Genomic DNA, 24,301 nt, shown 5'->3' with positions numbered 1-24,301 from the left:
ACCTGATGGATGCAGCAATGGACCGTGAACTGGGAGATATTGGCGATGTCCCCAGTAGCTGCTTGAAAGGAGCCGGTGGCATAAAAGTTCAGAGCCACTGTGTTCTTCACTGCCACCGACAGAGATATCCTGGTCCTCAGTAGAGGCTGCAGATCTGGCTGCAGCAGGTGGCAGAGCTCAGTGACCACCTGCTTGCTGAAGGGCAGCTTCACAAACACTGCTCCTCAGACATATTAATGTAGGAGAATAGTTGGCGAAATACACTGGGAGGGTAAGGTCTCCTGTATAGAGGCCTGTTGGTCCTCCTCCATCTGGCCATTATTGCCACTCTCTCTGCGTCTCTGTGGCCTCCGAATCTGCAGGCGCAGGACGACGCCCCGAATCATTGCAGCCCCCAGAGTCTCTTGACAATCAAAGTAATGAAGGTCCAAAACAAATGTACCTGCAAAGTGATGCTCAGTAGCCAAAACTACTTCACACAGCATTGACTCTATGCAGAAGTCCCCCCTTCTCTCTCTCAGAATCTCTCTATCTGTCAGTACGAGTGGTGCAAAAATGTCTACCACAGAAAAATCCAGGAAGAGGCCTCCTTTAAATAGCGTCCCCACCAGCCCCACAGCGACTGGGAAATGTTCCAGTCTACCTGTCATTGCTTGCGCCAGGGGGAAAGGAGGGGGCGCCACTCAATATCCGGTCAGGGGCGTCGCAAGGGCGTTGCACGCTCGAGTGATGTCAAGATCTGTGTGCGCAGGAGATCGGGCGGTATTGTTTAGCGCCGCCGCAAAATGCCTGGTCAATTTCGCGAGCGGCGCAGACATTGCCACGCCCGGGCGCGAGTTGCTTTGCGCCCCATTTGCGCCCTCTTAAGGCGCTAACGGGAGGCGCAAACCAACTGAATTTTTCCCCCATGAGATCCATGTATTCAGTCTCAGTTTGTGCACAGTTGGTTAAATTTGTGCCCCTGGATCATTCTGCTGTTGGAATGATTATAGGAGGGAAAAGACACACCCAATACGAAATGAGAGATTATGCGGGTGAAATTCAACTTTGTTGGGGGCACTAAACTGGCAGAAGCAGATCAGCCGCCTTTTCGACTCTCTGTCCAATTTATCCTAGGAGAATCACACGGGAAGTATACGGACATCTGATCCACTTTTTGCGCCCCTGCTGAAGTTTAATTTTGCTCTCTATGAATCAGAGATGATAGATTACAGTGCCACTTATACTGCACACTAAAGTCTTCTGCCACATTACTGGAGAGCAGCATAGCTTTTGCTATCAGTTTAAATGACCTGTTTCCCAAGGTTGCTTTAAACCTCAAGGTGGCCATCAGCTTGAATGAGACTAGTCTGGATGAAATGCTAAATGTCTGATAACTCTGTAAGCTATATTTAATGACAGCTGAAGCAACCCGTAAATTGAATTAGAATACAATAAAGTTGATTGCAATGTGACCTCCTTATTGGTTGCACTAACCTATAGAATGAACTGCAAGCTACTTCTGGAATCTTGCAAGTCTTGCTTGTCTGGATGTACATTGGCCAGCTCCTCCTTATATTGGGAAATAGAATTCCATAGGTCGCTGCCTGTACCTTATTGCCGAATAAAATGGAAAACCATAGAAACACATTGGGGCTGAAATTGGTCTTTGGTTTGTCTTTAGCATAGTGCAGAATGGCTACTAATGAATCAGCAACCCGTTTTATACCCCTGAATGAAAAAGATAAATCGGGCCGGGGGTGAAATGGGCTGCCAATTCACTATTGCCTGTTTTGTGCTATTGCCGAAGACCACTTTCACCTCCATTGTTATTCCCCACATCACCATGTTCCTTCAGCAGAGGACAAACGTGCCATGATATCTAATTAACTACTTGCCATTGGTAGTGTTTGTTAGATTATGATTGGTTATTAGGAATCCGCCGAAGGTTTTCTAAAGTTTGTTAGGTATTTTGCCCTTCACAGCTGCAGCAAATGGAACAGCAATATAATGAGTAGTTCGAGGCATAAAGAAGTTTTAGCTCATTCTGTTAATTAGATCAATAATTCTGAGTTTCTGTATAGGGCAAGTCTGTGTGAATAATTAATATTTTTATAGAAAGCCCAATAGAATATTTTAATAATGAGACAGAACTCTTATATTATGTGGTAGTTTGGCGCATAGGAAACTATTTTTTTGACTTCAATCATTTTTACACTGATTTAAGGGGTATAATTTCACCTGCTGATAATTTTAGTGAAAAAAAGTTGTCATCAGGACAAAATGGGAAATCCTATACTCATGCTGACATTTTTCTTTGGTAAAATTATCGAACAGAGGAATTTCACCCTCATAGTTGTGGTGTATGTAACTTGTTCCACCTTAAGAGAACTTAAACCTGTTCCACCTTAAGAGATGTACTACTTTCTCTGGCTGCTGTATACGGTAATACCGGTGGTGACCACACCGGTATATAAGTGCTGTGTAGTAATTTGCTGGGTAGTTCAGCCTGACCTTCGACGAGTAAAGACCTGTTAAAGTTATTCTTGTGGTCTGTGTGCAGTGATTCATATTAACCATAACTGGAACACACAGACTTAACAGTGGCGATGAGTACGATCTTACCCTGCGGCAGAGATACATCCAAGGCAGTTTAACGGGTGTCGAGAAGAGGCATCCGCCCTCATCATCCTGCTGAGAAAAGACTCGGGTCTGAAGAGCAAAGGAAGAATCCTGACACGAAGCCTTCCATCAGCGACAGGCAGTGATCATCCCTTCTACCACGGTGGTGGGTAAGCCGATCAGCGACGAGCAGCAAGTCGGCCACGTTGGCTGTGGAGTAGGGGAGGGAAAACGGAGGATATAAGGGCGGAGAACTCGACCACGGCCGGGGGAAAGAGCCGGACAGAAGTCGGGGCCAGAGGCGCTGAGACTGGGGCAGCGTAAGGCACGGGAGCCGCGGTGAATGCAAACGCAGCCGGTGTAAAAGACCGGGCTGCAAGCGGGCTGGGAGACGCAAAAGCGTCGAGAGAGAGCTCGACCGCGACCGGTGAAAAAGGCTGGGCAGCTACCGAGGCCGCGAGGCGCAGCGACCGGGACAGCGTAAGGCGCGGGAGAAAATTTAAAAAAAACACGGAGAACGCAGCCGCAGCCGGTGGAAAGGACCGGACTGCAAGAGGGGCTGGGAGGCACGAATTGAGAACCGCTGGGGAGGCGCGAATGGCAGCAATATGGCAATCGCCATTACAGCCAGCGGGGGAGAAAGGCAAACGCGGGAAGCCGCCATTTTCGTAGGCGGGGGAAGAAGACAAGTGCGGGAAACCGCCATTTTAAAATAAAAGAAAAAAAAATAAAAGAAATTTTTTTTTTGTTTCTCAAGAAGATTGCAAGGATGCCTAAGCGTGGTAACATCAACGATTTTGATGCCGATGTTGAAGATTGGGCCACGTATGTAGAACGCATAGAAGTTTATTGTAAAGCAAATAAGATATCAGATGAGGATAAAGCACTAACCTTATTAAACTTAATGGGTGCGAAGACATACGGGCAATTGAAACACCTTCTATCACCAGAGAAACCGGCGGATAAGACTTTCGCGGATATTGTTACCGTCCTGAAAAATCATTTAAGCCCCACGCCGCTGATGCTAGCAGAACGATTTAAATTTTACAGCAGAAAGCAGCTGAAAGATGAAAGCAATGCTGAATTTTTAATTGAATTGCGTAAGCTAGCAAAGTACTGTCAGTTTGGAACAGGACTAACAGATGCGCTAAGAGATAAATTTGTGTGTGGATTGTTAAAAGAAGAGACACAAAAGCGACTGCTTGAGGAGAATGAGCTGACGCTTGATAATGCTGTTGAAATGGCAGCATCGCACGAAGCCGCAGCGAGAGGCACGGCGGTAATGCAGCTACGGTCACCGGAACTCAGCACAAATCAAATGGTCTTGGGTACAGTAAAATGTTATCGTTGTGGAAAGACAACGCACGATCAGAACCAGTGCTGGTTCAAAAATAAGGAATGCAGAAAATGTGGCAGGCTTGGTCACATAGCTAAAGTATGCCGGTCAGGAGAGAAGACCAGCAACAAAAAGTCACCACAGGGAAAGTACAGAAAGGTACACAAGGTGACAGAGAACAGTTCGAACAAACAGAAGTCAGATTCAGACGCCAGCAGTAATGAACTGGGTAGCTTAAGAGTACACAACATTGGCAAGGAAGCAGACCTCCAGACAATTTGGGTCACACTTCAGATAGCAGGAGTCCAAGTGAAGATGGAATTGGACACTGGATCGGCATTGATGGTCATGAATAAGAAAGATTACAAAAGGTTATTCCAACATATTCCCCTACGGGGTACGGAGATTGTATTGAAAACATACACGGGGCAAAGAGTATACCCCATCGGAAAGATAGAGGTAAAGGTGGTCCACAAGGGCAAAGAAAGCCGAGGAATGGACTTATATGTGCTACCTGAAGGAGGTCCACCACTACTGGGACGGGAGTGGATTAGAAAAATGAATATGGACTGGCATTCCTTAAAAGCACTAACGGTAGATGCCAGGGAAACAGATGTCAAACCTAAACGATTGTCCAGAATATTGGACGATGCTAAAGAGGTGTTCCAGCAGGGACTGGGAACACTGAGAGGAATTACGGCAAACATCAAGATTGAAGAACATGCACAACCAAAATTTTTCAAAGCCAGACCGGTACCCTATGCGATACGACCTGCAGTGGAAGCGGAGCTGGAAGCGCTAGAATGTTCAGGAGTACTGTCTAAGGTAGACTGGAGTGAGTGGGCTACGCCCATTGTTCCCGTGATGAAACGTCCTTCGAGCAACAAGCTGGGAGAACCAGGGAAGGTTCGCATCTGTGGAGATTTCAAGATCACTGTTAATCCGGTGCTTCACACGGTGCAGTATCCGCTTCCGCGGATTGAGGATATCTTCGCTTCATTGTCGGGCGGGAAACACTTCACCAAGATAGACCTGGCGCAGGCGTACTTACAGATGGAAGTTGAGGAAGAGTCACGCCAGTACCTCACGATCAACACGCATAGAGGCTTGTACCGGTATAATAGACTGGTTTTTGGAGTGGCATCGGCTCCAGCAATTTGGCAGAGGGCCATGGAGCAGGTAGTACAGGGAATTCCAGGCACACAATGTTACCTGGACGATATTCTGATTACAGGAGAGGGTGACGAGGAACACCTCGCAAATTTGGAACTGGTGCTCATCAGATTGAAAGAATATGGACTTTGAGTTAATCGGCAGAAATGTGAGTTCTTTCAGAAGCGGATCTCGTACTGTGGCCATGTCATTGACCAGGAGGGACTTCATAAGTCTCCTGACAAGATCGAAGCGGTTGTGAAGGCTCCCGCTCCGGTTAATGTATCTCAGTTGAGGTCGTTCCTAGGATTGATTAACTATTACCATAAGTTTCTGCCAAATTTATCCACGGTACTGCACCCGCTGAACGCTCTTTTGCAGAAGGGAGTACCATGGGAGTGGAGCGAGGACTGTAAGAAGGCCTTTCGCAAAAGCAAGGAATTGATAACCTCAGAGGAAGTGTTGGCTCACTTCAACCCAACACTGCCTATTCGTTTGGCTTGTGATGCTTCTCCATATGGTATTGGGGCAGTACTCTCACACAAGTTGCCAAATGGCACAGAGAGGCCAGTCGCGTTCGCATCCAGATCATTGACCTCCGCTGAGCGCAACTATGCTCAGATAGATAGGGAGGCTCTCAGCCTTGTGTGGGGAGTAAAGAAGTTTAATCGTTACCTGCAGGGCCAAAAGTTTACGCTTCTGACAGACCATCAGCCGTTGGTATCCATTTTTAACCCTAAGAAGGGTGTGTCGGTGATGACAGCACAGAGACTCCAGAGATGGTCCCTTTTCCTAGGGGCACATCAATATCAGATAGAATTCAAAGGTACAAAGCAGCATGGTAATGCTGATGGGCTGTCGCGCCTGCCACTACCTGAAGAAGAGGAGACAACGAAGGTTGACCCTGTTGAGTTATTTCACTCGACCATCATCGAGTGTTTACCAGTCACCAATGCAAGTATTGAAAGAGAAACCAGGAACGACCCGACACTGTCCCGAGTCTACGAGGTGACAGTGAAGGGATGGCCACCACATGGTGATTCTCTGTTACCGGCATTCTCGGCAAGACGAGACCAGCTGTCCGTCTGTCAAGGAACATTGATGTATGGAACGAGAGTGATTATTCCTCCTAAGTTAAGGGAAAGAGTTCTAAAGGAACTGCATGAAGGTCATCTGGGGGGAGTCAAGATGAAAAGCCTTGCTAGGGCTTATGTGTGGTGGCCGGGTATCGACCAACAGATAGAGGAGCTGACGAAAAGCTGCTCAGGGTGCCAAAAAGTGCAAAATGCACCTCCGATTGCACCGCTGCATCCATGGGAATGGCCTTCAGCCCCATGGCAATGCGTACATATTGATTTTGCTGGTCCATTCATGGACTCCATGTTTCTAATTGCGGTGGACGCACATTCTAAATGGCCAGAAGTGATCAAGATGACTACCACTACTTCAGAAAAGACAATTGCGGTGTTAAGAACGATATTCGCAAGGAGCGGATTGCCAGAACAAATATGTTCCGACAACGGACCACAGTTCGTGTCAGAAGAATTCCAAAAATTCTTAAAGAAGAATGGGGTGAAACATTGTGGCCTAGAAATTCACTAGCCTTAGCGCCGCTTTTGAGGCGCTAGAGGGACTAGCGCCAGAGTTATGGCCAGTTTAAAAATTCCCTGGGGCCCTAAATCGGCGTTGCACCGGTAGCGCTGCGCCGGCACCGATGACGTCATCGGTGTGCGCAGCGTCCCGGTTGCCGTGGTAACCCGCCCGAACTCCGAAATTGAGTTGCGGCCGCCTCGCCCGTGGCAGCCGCAAGCAACGTTCTGGCAGAGGTGCCTTACTTCAGTTTGCGCCGGCGCATTAAAGGCCCCGCGGCGGCCGGCCACTTTCCCGCCGGCCGCCTGCCCGCAGCTCCCTCCCCGGACTTCTCCCCCCTCCCCCCCCCGGAACAGATGCAAGCCCGGCACTTGTCCGAGGTGCCGGGCTCATTTTTAAGCTGATTTGCGTGGGCCGCGGCCGGGTGCAGGCAGCTCCTCCTTAACGGGAGGAGGAGGCCTGCACGTCCCCAGCCTGCCGCACCGCATCGGGTGCCGCAGCGCCGGAATTGCGGCGCGAAACGGCAGTTAGCGCCGATGTACCGCCGCAAAGACCCTTCAGTAGCGCCGGCAGCCATTTGGGCGCGACGCCACTGAATTTGTGGCGCGCGCAGGGGACTTAGCGCCGGCACTAACTTCCGGCGCTAAAGCCCTGGCTAAGCCAAAACCCAATTTCTAGGCCTATACCTCTGCCCCATATCATCTGGCTACAAATGGGTTGGCCGAGAGATTTGTACAAACATTCAAAAAGGCAATAAAGGCCATGAGCGAAGATCAGATTCCACTACAACATAAGGTGGACAAGTTTCTACTGGCATATCGAAACGCCGCTCATGCAGTGACAAACCAAAGTCCTGCCATGATGTTTTATAACAGGAGGTTGCGGTCCAGGTTGGACTTGTTAAAACCAAATGTGCGGAGGGAAGTTGAAAACAAACAGTTCCAGCATATAAATAACAAGACCACTCGGAGTTTCGAGGTAGGACAACCAGTGTTGGCCAGGGACTATGGAAACGAGAAATGGCAATCCGGAACAATTCGGGCCAGACAAGGACCCCTGATGTACACGGTAGATGTTGGTAAAAATGTAATACGGCGTCATGCTGACCAACTGGTAGAATCGAGAACAAGGGTCGAACCCATGGTTACGACAGAGACAACCGTGGAAGAAGTTAGTGAACCTGAAGCATCTACCTCGGCAGTGAATGTACCTGATGATGATGCCCAAGACATAAGAGACCAACTAGAGGAGTCACCTCAGCAACAAGAATCAGAGACCCCTGAAAGGCATTATCCAACTCGAATCAGGAGGCCTCCTGAGAGACTGAACCTTTGAACTGTTTCTACATGAAGTTGTATATGTATATATGTTATTATGTTATGTTAAATGGGGATATAACTGTTAAGCTAAAAAGGGAGGATTGTGGTGTATGTAACTTGTTCCACCTTAAGAGAACTTAAACCTGTTCCACCTTAAGAGATGTACTACTTTCTCTGGCTGCTGTATACGGTAATACCGGTGGTGACCACACCGGTATATAAGTGCTGTGTAGTAATTTGCTGGGTAGTTCAGCCTGACCTTCGACGAGTAAAGACCTGTTAAAGTTATTCTTGTGGTCTGTGTGCAGTGATTCATATTAACCATAACTGGAACACACAGACTTAACAATAGTCCCAACTGAAAATTGGTGGACATGGCATCAATGTTTCTTTAGCCAATGTTAATGTCAAGCCAGATTTCTCCATTTGGATTTAACTGATGAGATTATAAAATGGATACAGATGAGGCATGCCACTCAGTCCATCCTCGCACATCCATTCACAATACATTTAAATTCTCCCTAGCACATCATCTGACATTTTCCAAGACCCCACTACCCTGTGTGCAAGTCCATTTCATGTGCTGATCATTTTTTATGTGAAGAGTAACTGTCTATTAGTCCTCAATTCCTCTTTCACTAGTTTGAGCCTTTGCCTCTGTGTCATGGTTTAACGAGAAGCAGTGTTCCCATACTGCTTTTGACCAGTGGACTAAAAACATCAGGAGCCAGATAGAAGGAACAACACAATCAAAGTAAGTAAAACTGCATAATCAAACATGATTAAGACTTTACATTGTCTGTGCATAAAACATAATTGGACAATAGCTTAATACTTTCAACAGATTTAGATTAACATGTTTCACTTTGAAGTTTTGGTGTAATTGATAATATTCCCTATGTACGTTGATTATTTATATATTGCTAGTGTAGTTTGTTTTGTTGTGTTCCAATTCATGCACTACAGCCTGTCTATTCTCTGGAATCAATCAGGCATTTCTGTGGAATTTTGAGTAAAAATTCAAGCAATAATAAGCCAGTTGCACAGGTCAAGCAGCTCATTTGCAAGGATTTGAACAGAGTTAATGAACAATTGATCAGATGGTTATATTTATTCACAGCAGCAGCATTTAAAATGTGTGGAGCCAAAAATGAAGCACAAACTATCAAATCCATCTAACATGTTTTTATACCTGTCAGACTGAAAATAACAACCATCGGCCTCGAAATTATGTTATGAGCTATTAGCGTAGAAAAGTTGAATGCATGCATATGAAATTTATTTTTCTGCTATCTTCATTAAAATAGCAGACAAAGGAATTTTATTTGAATGTATTAAAGGTTAAATTGCCAATTTCTGCCAGCATAACTTCGAGGCCATGTTTTATTTTGAATGGTAAGAGTGCAGTGTGTATGAGCAACATCAACTTTTCCTTTAATAAATCCCTGAGACTGATATGGAATTTGAAGTACACTTATTGGTCTCAAATCCACACATATTCCTTGTTAATATGTCTGTCTATAAGGGATGGTCTACACTTTCATTTCCTTTTTAAGATATCTTGCTGCCAGCATTAAGCGCAAGTTGTGCAGGTGGATTAAAGTCCAGTATCTCCCTCAGTAACACCTCTCTTACTCCCATTTTTCTTTAGAACCATCTGCCACTGGTTGATGATCACTGACAATGTCTTACCCTTTCAATTAGCATTATGCATCTAACATTGCCCAGTCCTCCAATTTCATGTAAATGAGTCAACAAAGATTGTGTCCATTAGCTACATTGTTGGCTTATTCAAAGCTGATATAAAGTGAACATGATAGTTAATTTATCCTGGGTAAAGCTAACTAGTGTAGGCTGAGATTTTAAACATTAAATAAAGCTTTCATTCTTATTGTTTTCAACATGTTATTTATAGCACTTCTGCAATATATGTTATTGCAGTACCAAATAATGACTTCTTAATTAGTTAATAACATTTAATTAATTTAGCTGGCCAGTCTATTGCTTTTTAAAAATTGATTATGCCGTCCACTTTATTATGCCAATGATATGGTTATACATTCCTCTGGCTTAAATTTCCTATCAGTCTCTATGATTATTATATAATGATTAAATTTTGCCGCACAAGATAAAATGCATTGCCGATTTTTTTAAAAATTGAATAATATCATCTGCAGTTGGAAGAGAGAATATGGCATCTTTATGCTGAACTGGTTGAAGTGGTTAATTTCGGCTGGATTTACAATATTTCCAGAGATATGGATGTCTGCGTGTGTAAAATAAATTAAATTATGTCATTCAAAGTATCAGATTGCATGCAGCTCCTTGTTCAAAATGTTTTAAATCCACCACGGCAAAATGTTTACTTTATTTTTTCTCTATAGTGCAACTGATGCAATTTTGTGTACAGCTGCAGCTTAAATCATGACAAGTTCATGTCCCGCTGCACTTATTTTTGTATGTCATATAAGGCCGCTGGGTTTCAGTTTTCACAGAAGAACAAACTGAATTGTGGAATGTGACACAAAGCACCACTAAAATGCCTGAAATCCAATGTGATAAAAAATAATCTAAATTATTCAGGCACCTTGAAGCAGTGGCCTTGGTTATAGGATTCATCCAGGGTTATTTTTCAATTGTATGCTTTTTTTAGTTGTGTGTTTTTTTGAAGATATTGGACCAGGTTTGGTAGGTTGATACATAACTGTACATCTGCTCCTCAGACAGGGGCTTACTCCATCTCCCACTGCTCCATTGAAGGCCAGTCAGTTAGTCATCATGCCCATGGCTCCTGTAAATTCTTCTTTAACACCTCCATCTTTCCACTTCAATCCCATATTTCAAAGTCTCCTAAAAATTCTTCCCATTGACCTCCAAATCTGTCTGTTCCCCTCTCCCTACTGCTCAGTGCTCACCTTTGTCCTCAGCCCTGAGATTTATTTCTGTATATGTGTAGTGCTATAAAAATGCAAGTTGTTGTTACTGAGAATATACTCTTAGGACATAAATTGAGAGTGGCTCTGAATTGGACAGGCATCAGCATATGCTTTGCATTGGTTTAAAAATCCACTTTTGCCAAGAAACCCATTAGCCTGTTGTCTTGTCAAAGATGGAAAGAACTGACAATATTCATTATTAAAAAAATGGTTAGGCATATGTTTTTGACACACAAGAAATCAGAACTAAATACAATATTTTCTCAAATATGAGAACAGAGGAAATTATTGTACAGATAGATTTTCCTCTGTAAAAAGTAAATGTTGAATATAAGATTGTGTTCCTCACTTTACACTTACATTTAATTTTTTTTCAAAGAATAGCAAGAGAAAAATAGGAATGTGTCTTTATTTAGATGTTGTAAAAAGCGTTTAGCAATTTAGACAAGTTTATTGATGAAAAGCAAGAACGCCAGAATGACACTTAGGTTTTTGCAAAAGAACCAATTTTAAATGAAATCTATTGCAACCAAATTCATCACCTCTGTTTCAATATTAGTGCGCTTTTAAAAGTATCACGAAAGTGAAACAGATGTATTGTGTTTTTGGCTTAAATTCTAACAATACAAAAGAACATAATAAGAAAGATACTAGCATTTATGTTTAACCTGATAGTACTTCAGCATTTGTTAACCTCTATTTGATGCTAATAGTGTTAGGGTTATCTATTGTAATGTGCCTAGAATATTAAAATCATTGCAATTATTTTTCCAACAGAGTCATTCAGACTGAGTCTTAATACCAATGAACCTATAGTGGAGATTTTCCAGGGTCTGTACCTAGGTAGTCCAGTGCACATAGGTGCTGCAAATATTAAAAAATCAAATTAACAGGAGTAAAACTGAGTAGGTTCCTGTACAAGAGTGTGCTCCAGCCCATCTAATTTTCTGATATCCACTGCACCCAGGCAATCCAGTGCACCTTGGCGCAGTGCCAAGAAAATCTCTCCTTGAATATCAGCCTTGTTAGTCAAGGTGTCAGTCTTGGCTTAGGGGTAGCAGTCTTGCCTTTGAGTCAGAAGGTTGTGGGTTCAAGTCCCACTTCAAAGACTTAAGCACATAAGATTGGCATTTCAGAGCATTACTGAGAAAGTGCAAGTGACATTATCGGAGACCCCATCTACCATCTTGGATGGGCATAAAGTATCCAGTGCTTCCCTTGTTGAAGAAGAGCAGGGGAATTCTCCTGGTGTTCAGGTCAACATTGGCAGTTGTTAGGTGCGCGCCCCTTTACCAAGATGGTGTCCAGTGCACTTCCTGTTGGAAGCTGTTCCAATACAGCTACAACACTGGCATCTACCCGACAACGTGGAAAACTGCCCAGTTATATGCCCTATCCACAAAAAGCAGGACAAATCAAATCCGGCCAATTTCCACTCCATCAGTCTACTCTCAATCATCAGTAAAGTGATGGAAGGTGTTGTCGACAGTGCTATCAAGTGGCACTTACTCAGCAATAACCTGCTCACCAATGCTTAATTTGGGTCCTGCCAGGACCACTCCACTCCAGACCTCATTACAGTCTTGGTTCAAATATGGATAAAAAAGCTGAATTCTAGAGGTGAGGTGAGAGTGACTGCCCTTGACATCAAGGCAGCATTTGACCTAGTGTGATATCAAGGAGCACTAGTAAAATTGAAGTCAATGGCAATCAGGGGAATACTCTCCACTGGCTGGAGTCATACCTAGCACAAAGGAAGATGGCTGTGGTTGTTGGAGGCCAATCATCTCAGCCCTAGGACATCGCTATAGGAGTTCCTCAGGGCAGTGTCCTAGGCCCAACCATCTTCAGTTGCTTCATCAATGACCTTCCCTAGATCATAAGGTCAGAAATGGGGATATTCGCTGATGACTGCACAGTGTTCAGTTCCATTTGCAACTCCTCAAATAATGAAGCAATCCATGCCCGCATGCAACAAGACTTGGATGACATTCAGGCTTGGGCTGATAAGTGGCAAGTAATATTCATGCTACACAAGAGCCAGGCAATTGCTATCTCCAACAAGCGAGAATCTAACCACCTCCCCTTGACATTCAATGGCATTACCATCACCGAATCCCCCACCATCAAGATCCTGGGGATCAACATTGAACAGAAACTTAACTGGACCAGCCACACAAATATGGTGGCAACAAGAGCAGGTCAGAGGCTGGGTATTCTGCGGCGAGTGTCTCACATCATGACTCCCCAAAGCCTTTCCACCATCTACAAGGAGTGAGATAGAATACTCTCCACTTGCCTGGATGAGTGCAGCTCCAACAACACTCAAGAAGCTTGACACCATCCAGGACAAAGCAGCCCACTTGATTGGCACCCCATCCACCACCTTAAACATTCACTCCCTCCACCACCGGCACACCATGGCTGCAGTGTGTACCGTCTACAAGATGCACTGCAGAAACTCGCCAAGGCTTCTTCAACCTCCCAAACCCACGGCCTCTACCACCTAGAAGGACAAGGGCAGCAGGCGCATGGAAACATCACCACCTCCAAGTTGCCCTCCAAGCCACACACCATCCTTCATCGTTGCTGGATCAAAATCCTGGAACTCTCTTCCTAATAGCATTGTGGGAGTACCTTCACCACTCAGACTGCAGTGGTTCAAGAAGGTGGCTAACCACCACCCTCTCAAGGGCAGTTAGAGATGGGCAATAAATGCTGGCCTTACCACCGATGCCCACATCCTTTGAACAAATAAAAAAGTGTGCGCAAGCATCTTGGACACTATTTGAGTGTTAGAAGGCCACGTAGTGCCTAAAAAACCGTTACTACAGAGCCCAATTTCTTCCCCAATAACTTTTCTTGTCACAGAAGAAATTTGTCCACAATGCCCCCCAGAGGCAGAGGATCAGAGGAGGAATCCCAACATTAAAGAATTGATCCCCTATGAATTGCAGCCATGGAGCTTTTGCCATGGGAGATGGTCAGATCGGAGGGACCGTTCTGGCTGCAGTTTAGTGGCAGCACACCTAGACAGTCACCATGGCATTCCTGTGACATGGTAGATAATTAGAAGTTTCCACACCCTTCTCTGTCTTAATTCTTTTTAATTTTTTTAATGTTTTTATTCGTTTATGGGATGTGGGCATTGCTGGCAAGGCCAGCATTTATTGCCCGTCCCTAATTGCCCTTGAGAAGGTGGTGGTGAGCCGCCTTCTTGTACCGCTGCAGTCTGTGTGGTGAAGGTACTCCCACAGTGCCGTTAGGTAGGGAGTTCCAGGATTTTGACCCAGTGACGATGAAGGATCGGCGATATACTTCTAAGTCAGGATGCTGTGTGACTTTGAGGGGAACTTGGAGTTGGTGGTGTTCCCATGCACCTGCTGCCCTTGTCATTCTAGGTGGAAGAGGTAGCGGGTTTGGGAGGTGCTGCCGAAGAAGCCTTGGCGAGTTGCTACAGTGCATCTTGTAGATGGTACACACTGCAGCCACGAAGAAGATGAGGAGAAGAGTTTGATAAGGATAAGGATAAAGACACCCATGGGTCTCTGTAGCATGATCCAGGCCCATGTTCCTCTGTTCAAATCCCCTTAGATCTCACCCCCTGCATCATCTGCTTTGTTCTTCCCACACATCAGGTCAGATACCGTCAGCCGGTGAGAATTAGTTAGTATTAATGATGATGTCGATTGGGTCATTCACAGAATATGAGGGAGGCAGAGGAGAGGGCAAGGATGTGCCACCCTCACAGCAGATGTAGAGAAGTGGAGATCTGCATTCATTAAAACAGCAACATGCTTCAGTACCATATGGAGGTCAAAGTTTCATTACTGGGATAATTTGAATATCAAAACAGACTTTAAAAAAAAATACAGGGAAAGCAAAAGACCAGATCAACTTCCAAATTTTGAAATGAAATAGCCTGCTTGTGACTTCAGAGAGGGTAAGTGTTTTTATAATAAAGGTTAACTTCACTTTACGTCAGAGTTTGAAGGATTTTAGATGATAGAATTCTGGCATGAGAGGTATAATAATATGTAAACATCCCAGTGAACTAAAAACTATAGTTGTAGTCTGCCTTCTGTAAGCTAGTTCTGTCCAGGATAACAGTTATTACAAATGTTATAGCAGATAAAATGTGTTCACCCAACCATGTAACCATACACCAATATAACTCGAGCATAAAGATCTCAGTCTTGCCAGGTAGCCTGTTGTCTCAATCACTATATTTCAGATTTTTACTTTTATTCAGTAATAACTAGGATTCAGAATGCAAAACTATTAATTAGCATTTGAATCAATGCATTTTGATGATAAGAAAGATCTTTAGTGTCTATATCATAACTTGTAAAGTAGAAAGCGTGTCATGACTTTAATTGTATTGCATCAATTGTCACATGTGAAGTAATTGCATTCCTAAAGACTACTGTTACAAACGGTTGTTATGTAACAGTACTGATTGACAATAGGATATTCTAACATGTTGTAAATATACTACAAAGCATTATGGGATACTTCCTAGTGCAAGACACTCAAAGTAAATGACAGTGAGCCATACTGACACCTTTCTGAAGTGGGCTTGTGTACATTGTAAATGGTTGATGTGAATATGATTGTTTTTTTGTTCCAGATAAGACATATTGGACACAAATTCCTCGGATTGCAATCCCAGGCCCCCCCATCCATATTCCTCTTGTGCAAAGAGGCTGATATGTGAATTTTATTCTTTTTAATGTCTATTCTTTGGAGATGTAGGCTGCTTCTTTGGACTCAGTCTCCTCACTGGGAATCCCATCTACCACACAAATGCTGGGTCCTGACTGAGCCTGTGGAGCTAGAACTCCTAGTGTCGGGAGTCCAGCCATTGGCTCCCCACCCCCCAGCCATCATTCGTTTTATAAGGAATGAACGGCGATTCCACCCCTTACAAGGCATCTAGGAAACTCTAGAAAAGGGCAAAGACCAAGCGCAACTGGATCAACACCATTTTTTGAGGGTTCTGCTGGGGTTACAGCAGGAGGATGCTGGAACTTCTGAGGGATTTCAGGGCCACTATGTTTCTCAAAGCTTTTACTACATCAGTTGGGTTGACAACAGGATGTAGAGTTGGCCATCTGGTTTGATCGTTTTAAAAGCAGCAAAAACCTAAATGTATCCAAGTTTTTAATTACAGCAGCCACTCATCAGCCTAAACTGATCTCTTAATTTTACTCTGGAACAATCTCTCTTCAACTCTAACCTATCTGAGCCATTCTGTGAACTAGATTTTGTGAATTGGACAACATTAGATTTAATTTGCACCACTAACTGTGATATTTAAAAATTCCCTTATTGATTCCTCTGAATGTAATTTCGCTGGATAGCTTTCAAAAATTGTGAACTTGACCTATACGTAATTGAATATCTCTGAATATGTGAATATGTTGATATCAATATGGAAGAAAATAATGCAAATTTAGCAAAACCTTTTGTTAAATTTACACATAATACCATAATAACCTTAGGGTTTTTGAGCTTTTTTTCATTTTCCAAAAAGCGCATTGGTTTTATTACAATGTCAAACATGATTAGCTGACCATATAGCAGATGTGTTAAAAGATTTTTACCTGTTGGCTGGTAAGTAATTACTATGGATTTAGCTTTTAATGAATGCTACTGATTGTAAACAGCAATATCCTGAATCAGAAGGGATTTATAACTAACAGTAATCACTGAAAAAATATATTTAAAAAATTGGAATCTTTTTTTAAATATACTAGTGGATATGTTGTTTTTTTAATACACAAGTGGTATTGTTGGTGGTAACTCAACTGACTGGAGTGTTGTATCCTGTAGTACCTTTTGGCCCATAATTTGTGGTCAGCGGCGATGCAACTGCAATTGCTACTGACCTTGAAGTAAGCTGCCCACAGAGATCTCGCGATCTCTGTGGTGAGAGCTTTAGCTTCCTTGATGTGTAATTGATGGTAGTGCTGTCAATAGGGGATTCCGAGCGTAGAGAATCAGTGATGTCATCAAGCTGTCTAAGCAGCCAATCACATTGAAGAATTCTCACAGACAGCAAACCAGGAAATGAAAAGTGGTGATTAACTGCACTTTTTAAAAAAGTTACAGAGAGCGAAATAAAGATTGGGACATAGACATGGGAGTTAAGGTAGAAGCTGAAATATCATGAACAAACTTTGAAAAATATATATATTTTTTAAAATCTTGTAATTTTTATCATAATGGAGAAATTTGACATTCTCTAAATATAAAATTCATTTTTCAGGGCCAGAACTGTTGTTTAACAGTCAATACGTTGTTAAAACCCCAGTTATACCTATTCCAATCAGTCTTAACATTTAATGGGGTATTTAACACTGATATTAACGTGGAAAAGCTTAATTTTTCATCAGCTCCACTGATTTCACAGATTGATGGCTATGGGGGGGTGGAGGAGGTTCCATAGCACAGCCTGTGTCAGACCAGTGAACGACTGACCGCAACTTCAGGATTTATGCGTTTAGCTGCGCGTGTGCTAACTGAAGTTATGGTCAGGGGTAATGACGGCGAACGCTGACAGCTTGCTGTTATTACCCACCGCCAAATTTGGGCCAATATATTATTCTGTGATGGGTTTGTGACCCATTAAGTATAGGGTCTAATAGTAAGTAATCATAGGCCTGGTCAGAGTTTAATTGTTGTTTAGTCAGGGAACTTTTTAGATTGGAAGGTGTCTGTCAGTTTTAGGCTGAAGTTCAGAAGTATCCAGCACTTTAAGATTGTTTTGCATCCGTAACAACTTCAGCAGGGTGGGAATTCCATCCCATGCCTATGTCTCTGAAGGAAGATTTCCTGGGGTCAGGCTCATTAAAATAATTTCAGCGGGCTCCCAGCATGACTCCCACCCTGCATCAAGGAGCCAGCTTTGAGGAAGGGATGGAAATTGCTACAGCTTAGTTCTGATCACCATTGATTTTAATGGGGGCAGAGCTCTGATAATTACCTTCTAACTGTTCTTGGTGAGGGTAACGGCGGAGCAGTGCAAAAATCCCCGGAAAATATGGAGTGGCATAATTAATAGCATAAGTCAATTACTCCATAATTTCCTCTTTCTTTTGCTCCGTTCAAGGGTTCCTATGATGTAGGTGCACCATTACAATGGCACAAGTCCCCAGGAAAATCTGGGCTATTGAAAATTTCATTTAGTCAACAGTTATGTTTCCAAAATTTCTTCCCTATGTTTCTCATGGAGAAACTTTTTTTCTTTAACTTGACAGAAAATCTTGTGAGGACTATCTATATATTTTTTTACACTAATAAATGTTCCTGGATTGAAAATAATATGGAACCCATGTAAAATATTTTATTTTATAAGCTGTGTCCCTTTTTGTCTGGTTCTATAAGAGGGCAGGGACAGAGAGGATTATGCCTTTATGCTTATTTAGGCAATTGAAGGGAGGAGATTTTTGAAGAATAATCTGTGGCTTTACTTTTGACCAATGTGAACTTGGATGGCTGGGGTCATTTTTGGTTCCAAAAGAATGTTTTGACAGTGCTAGAAGACAAGAAATTTCTTCACTTGGTCTGAAGTCAACAAAATAGAATTTTGTGAATCAAGCTCCACTTCAAGACTGCAGGAAGATATCAATGGACTGGTCAGGTGGGCTGAAAAGTGACAAATGGAATTCTATCCGGAGAAATGTGAGTTAATGCATTTGGGGAGGGCTAACAAGGCAAGGAGGGAGAGAGAAAATGGGGAACTACAGACCAGTTAACCTGACATCAGTAGTAGGGAAAATGCTAGAATCTATTATGAAAGACGTGGTCGTCGTACGTATCTTCACACTGTTCCCTTTGGGGAACGGTATGAAGTGGTGGAAGGATTTCTGGCCGCAATTAACGCCCCTTCCGTGACTGTAACCATCTTCGTACCAGCCATTAGGGTGGTTAGTCCTATGGCGGGAGGGTTTTACGGGCTCCCACAACCCATACGAGGGGGGGGGCCACCCACACCCATGGACGCAAGTATCCCGCTGGATGTCAACCCAGAATTTAGAGCCGGAACTCCGACTCCACTTGCCGGGACTGTCTGGAGCGGGGTTCGAAACCCTACGCCTTCTGGCCCAGCGCCGGGGATGCTACCGCTACGCCAAAGGCCCACTCCAAAGGTGTGGTAACAGGGCACTTGGAAAATAATAATAGGATAGGGCAGGGTTAACATGGATTTATGAAAGGGAAATCATGTTTGACGAATCTGTTAGAATTTTTTGAGGTTGTAACTGGCAGAATAGATAAGGGGGAATCCAGTGGATGTGGTGTATTTGGATTTTCAGAAGGCATTCGATAAGGTGCCACACAAGAGGTTATTAAACAAAATTAGGGCTCATGGGATTGGGGTTAATATACTAGCATGGATTGAGGATTGGTTAATGGACAGAAAACAGAGAGTAGGAATAAACGGGTCATTTTCGGGTTGGCAGGCTATAACTAGTGGAGCACCACAAGGATCAGCACTTGGGCCTCAACTATTCACAATCTATGATTTGGATGAGGGGACCAAATGTAACAGATCCAATTTTGCTGATGATACAAAGCTAGGTGGAATGTAAGCTGTGAGGAGGCTGCAAAGAGGCTTCAAGGGGATATAGACAGGCTAAGTGAGTCGGAAAGAACATGGCAAATGGAATATAATGTGGAGAAATGTGAAGTTATCCACTTTGGTAGGAAAAATAGAAAAGCAGAGTATTGTTTAAATGGTGAGAGATTGGGAAATGTTGGTGTTCAGAGGGACCTGGGTGTCCTTGTACACAAATCACTGAAAGTTAACATGCAGGTACAGCAAGCAATTAGGAAAGTAAACGGTATGTTGGCCTTTATTATAAGAGGATTTGAGTATAAGAGTAAAGGGGGGAGAAATTCGGTTGTTAGCGCCACCGATTAACGCCTAAAGAGGCCGAGAAGTGGGGCGCTACCCAATTTCCGGGCGGGCGCAAGGCGCCTAGCGCCTCGCCCCATATTGAGCATGCATTCAGCGCCGGCGCTAAATCTTAGCGCCCACTCATGGGCGCAGGCTGATTATGACGTCATTTGTGTGTGCAATGCCTTTTGGGCGCCCCGGACCGGAAATTCAGTGGCGCCCCCCTCCGTAGCGCCTGGCACTAATAGTGACAGCTTACCTGGACCTTACCAAGTTGCTCTCGGGCTGGAGGAGCGTTATTTAAAGGGGACTGGTGTGGTTTAAAAGCGGCAGCCATTTTTGGAGCACAACTTCCTCGAGAGCTACAAAGAGTTGCTGAGCTGCACACTGAGAGCCATTTGACCACTGAGTCAGCGCAGGCAGACGATCTTCAGCCTTCTGACCATCACCTTGCTGTTGGTGAGCCTTGACAATAGGGAACCTTCCTGTGGGCACTTATTATGGGGGCTGCATTGGAGGGGAACGTCCTGCTGCTGAATCATCTGGAAAGGGCACTGAGACGCTGGGAGAGGGGGGCGGGCATGGCCAGACGGAGGAGGGCTAACAGACGTCGCCACAGCAGACCTTACGCTGGCAGGGTTTTCTGACAGCAGTTTTCCTACATGAACATGCCGGAGGAGCAGTGTGTCAGAAGGCTGCAATTTAGAAAGGAGGTGGTGACTGAGCTGTGCCAGCTGCTTCAGCCAGATCTGCAGCCTCAGATAAGGTGCAGGACACCTCTGTCGGTGGCTGAGAAGATGCCTACTGGCCTGAACTTCTACACGAGTGGCTCTTCTCAGGCTGCGCGTCAGAGGCTGATCAGAAGTAGCTTCTAGGCCCCTCTCACGGAATGCTTGCTGCCATTCCAAGAACAGGAATGGAACCGATCTGATACCCCTAAGCCTGTGAAGGGCAAGATGCATGTAAATAGTAGGCATGGCCATTGTAAATGAAGAAAGTGTTTCATTAAACAAAATGTGGTTCCTTCAAACATGAGAAAGCTATGGCAACAGAAAGCAAAACTAATACACTGACACATAACTGCCTCTCACACCCGGGAGACTGTCCAAAACATAAATCACATTCCGACTATCTTCCTTGGCCTTGATTCCACTGCGCCAACCAAAGCATCCAATGCCCCATCAGTGAGTCGTTCCGCCCTCTGCCTCACCCTTTCCATGTCTTGCTAGGCTGGTGCACCACAGGTAGGCTTCCACCGCTTTGAAGGCCTACAAGGCAGTGAGTGTGTCTGGTGATGGCAATTGACCTGCCCCTTTAAGAGCTGGTCAGCGCCACTGTGTCTCAGGGAAAGTGGTTATTGACAGCACCCTCGCTGCGCCCCGCCGCGGCGAAATTGGGTTGCGCCGCCAGGTTAGCACCTTAAGAGTAGCGTGCAGCGCCTGATTTAGCGCTGCAATCACCTTTAGCGGCGCTGCAACCCAATATCGCGCCAGATGACGCTAAATCGCAACTGGCATTAGGCTTTGCGCTTCGCCAGAACTAGCGCCTCAAATGGGGCTATACCCAATTTCTCCCCCAAGATGTCTTACTGCACTCATATAGGGCCCTGGTGAGACCACACCTGGAGTACTGTGTACAGTTTTGGTCTCCTTACTTAAGGAAGGATATACTTGCCATAGAGGGAGTGCAACGAAGGTTCACCAGACTGATTCCTGGGATGGGGGGTTGTCCTATGAGGAGAGATTGAGTAGACTAGGCCTATATTCTCTAGAGTTTAGAAGAATGAGAGGTGATCTCATTGAAACATACAAAATTCTTGCAGGGCTTGACAGGGTAGATGCAGGGAGGATGTTTCCCCTGGCTGGGGAGTCTAGAACCAGGGGTCACAGTCTCAGAATAAGGGGTCGGCCATTTAGAACTGAGATGAGGAGAAATTTCTTCACTCAGAGGGTGGTGAATCTTTGGAATTCTCGACCCCAGAGGGCTTTGGAGCCTGTCGTTGAGTATATTCAAGACAGATAGATTTTTGGATATTAAGGGAATCAAGGGATCTGGGGATAGTGCAGGAAAGTGGAGTTGAGGTAGAAGATCAGCCATGATCTTATTGAATGGCGGAGCAGGCTCGAGGGGCCGAATGGCCTACTCCTGCTTCTATTTCTTATGTTCTTATTTTCTTAAGGGAATACACAATAAATGGTAGGATACTGAGAAGTGTAGAGGAACAGAGGGAGCTTGGAGTACATGTCTACAGATCCCTGAAGGTAGCAGGACAGGTAGATAAGGTGGTTAAGAAAGCATACAGGATACTTTCCTTTATTAGCTGAGGCATAGAATATAAGGGCAGGAAGGTTATGCTAGAACTGTACAAAACACTAGCTAGGCCACAGCTAGAGTACTGCGTAATGTTCTGGTTACCACCTTACAGGAAAGATGTGATTGCAATAAAAGGGGTACAGAGGAGATTTACGAGGATGTTGCCAGGACTGGAGAAATTTATCTATGAGGGAAGATTGGATAGGCTGGGGTTGTTTTCTTTGGAGCAGAGGAGGCTGTGGGGAGATTTAGTTGAGGTGTATAGAATTATGAGGGGCCTAGATAGAGTGGATAGGAAGGCGAGGTCAATAACCAGGGGGCATAGATTTAAAGTAATCGGTAGAAGGATTAGAGGGGAGTTGAGGAGGAACTTGTTCACCCAGAGAGTGGTGGGGGTCTGGAACTCACTGCCTGAAAGGGTGGTAGAGGCAGTGCCCCTCATCACATTGAAAACGTACTTGGATATGCACTTGAAGTGCCGTAACTTACAGGGCTACGGACCAAGAGCTGGAAAGTGGGATTAGGCTGGATAGCTCTTTTTCAGCCTGCGCAGACATGTTGGGCCGAATGGCCTCCTTCTGTGCTGTAAACTTCTATGACTCAACTTAATGCTAAGCCCACTCAAGCTGCTTTCTGCGATCTCTCAGATTAAACAGTGATAAGAACAGTGTGGTTTGATAGTAAAAGAACCAATCATATGTAGTTGAGAGATAACCACAATAAGTCTGAGCCCAAGGGTGAAGAGTATGAGCTGTGAGGAAAGATTAGAGAAGTTCAAACTTTACAGTCTAGAGGAAAGAAAGTTATCAAAGCAGCTCACTGAGTTATATAAAATCAAGGTAAACTTAGAACATTACTTCAAAGTAAGTCAGGCTAGCAGGACCAGAGGACATAAATTTAATCTAGAGAAAACCAAATGTAAAACAGATATATGAAAATTGTTTCTTTACTCAAAGAGTGATACATGTTTGGAATTATCTACCAGGCGAGGTGGTAGAGATAAGGGCATTATAGCGATTCAAAATGCAGCTGGATGGTAGGCTGGGGGAATTAGGGTGCTAGAGGGATGAGCTTGATATGTTGAATGGCTTATTCTTTATCTTACTATCCTTATGTTGTGAATTGCTAGCTCCAGTCACTTCAATCAAATGAGAAGCGATTTTCAATTGAATTAAACAGTCTTTTGAATTTAACGCCTCCAGCATGGGTTTCCCGGGCCTCAGGAAATTCGCCAGTGAAAAACAGGTGAATTTGAGGTACACTTCATGAGGGTCATTAAACTTCAGATTGTCTGATCTCAATAAAGGCTCAGTGCTTACAGCTGCTTTGTCAGTTCCCTCTGGCAAACGTTTAGCAGAGAGTTCTTGTTAGCATGAGGTTTTTGAGAAGATTGGAGGCTTTCAAACGGCCACCTGCAGGATGGGGGGCACCAAGGAAGTCAATCACCATCTACAGCAGCGACGCCATGCTGTGGTGGGAACAGTAGGTGCACAGGAGAGAGTTGCACAGGAGAGAGGTGCAGAACAGGAGAGAGAAGACTAACAGAGGGGCCGAGGTCGCAGGAGGCACTACCCACATGAGGGGGGTCTACCGACAGAGGCTTAGCTTCCTAGACCCATCTGAAGAGCATTGATTCCACAGGCTCAGATTGACATGGCAGATAGTTGCTGACATCTGTGGCCTCCTTCAAGAAGAGCTGCTCCCTGCTGGACCTGGTGGCCACCCGTAGCCCGTTGCTGTCAAAGTCACCACCGCCCTCAATTTCTTTGCCTCTAGCTCCTTCCAGTGCACCACTGGAGATATCTCGAGGATCTCTCAGTTGGCTGCCCATAAATGTATACGGCAGGTCACTGATGGGTTATTTGCCAGGGCGACGACTTATGTCAACTTCCCCTGTGACGATAATAGCCATAATGAATAGGCACTCGCAGTCGCCTCTCTGGCTGGTTTCCCACAGGTACAGGCTGCCATCGATTGCACACATGTGGCAATCTGCGGACCACCAGAGCAACCAGGAGTTTTTATCAACTGCAAGGGAATTTATTCCATCAATGCACAGCTGGTGTGCAACCACAAGAAGAGGTTCATGCACGTGTGCGCCAGATTTCCCAGGAGCTGTCATGATGTATTCATACTGTGACAGTCCAACATT

Source organism: Somniosus microcephalus, chromosome 16 (genome assembly GCF_052327205.1).
Source record: "Somniosus microcephalus isolate GS21.2 chromosome 16, FLI_Smic_1.0, whole genome shotgun sequence".
NCBI lineage: Eukaryota > Metazoa > Chordata > Chondrichthyes > Squaliformes > Somniosidae > Somniosus > Somniosus microcephalus.
This window is presented reverse-complemented; position numbering follows the sequence as displayed.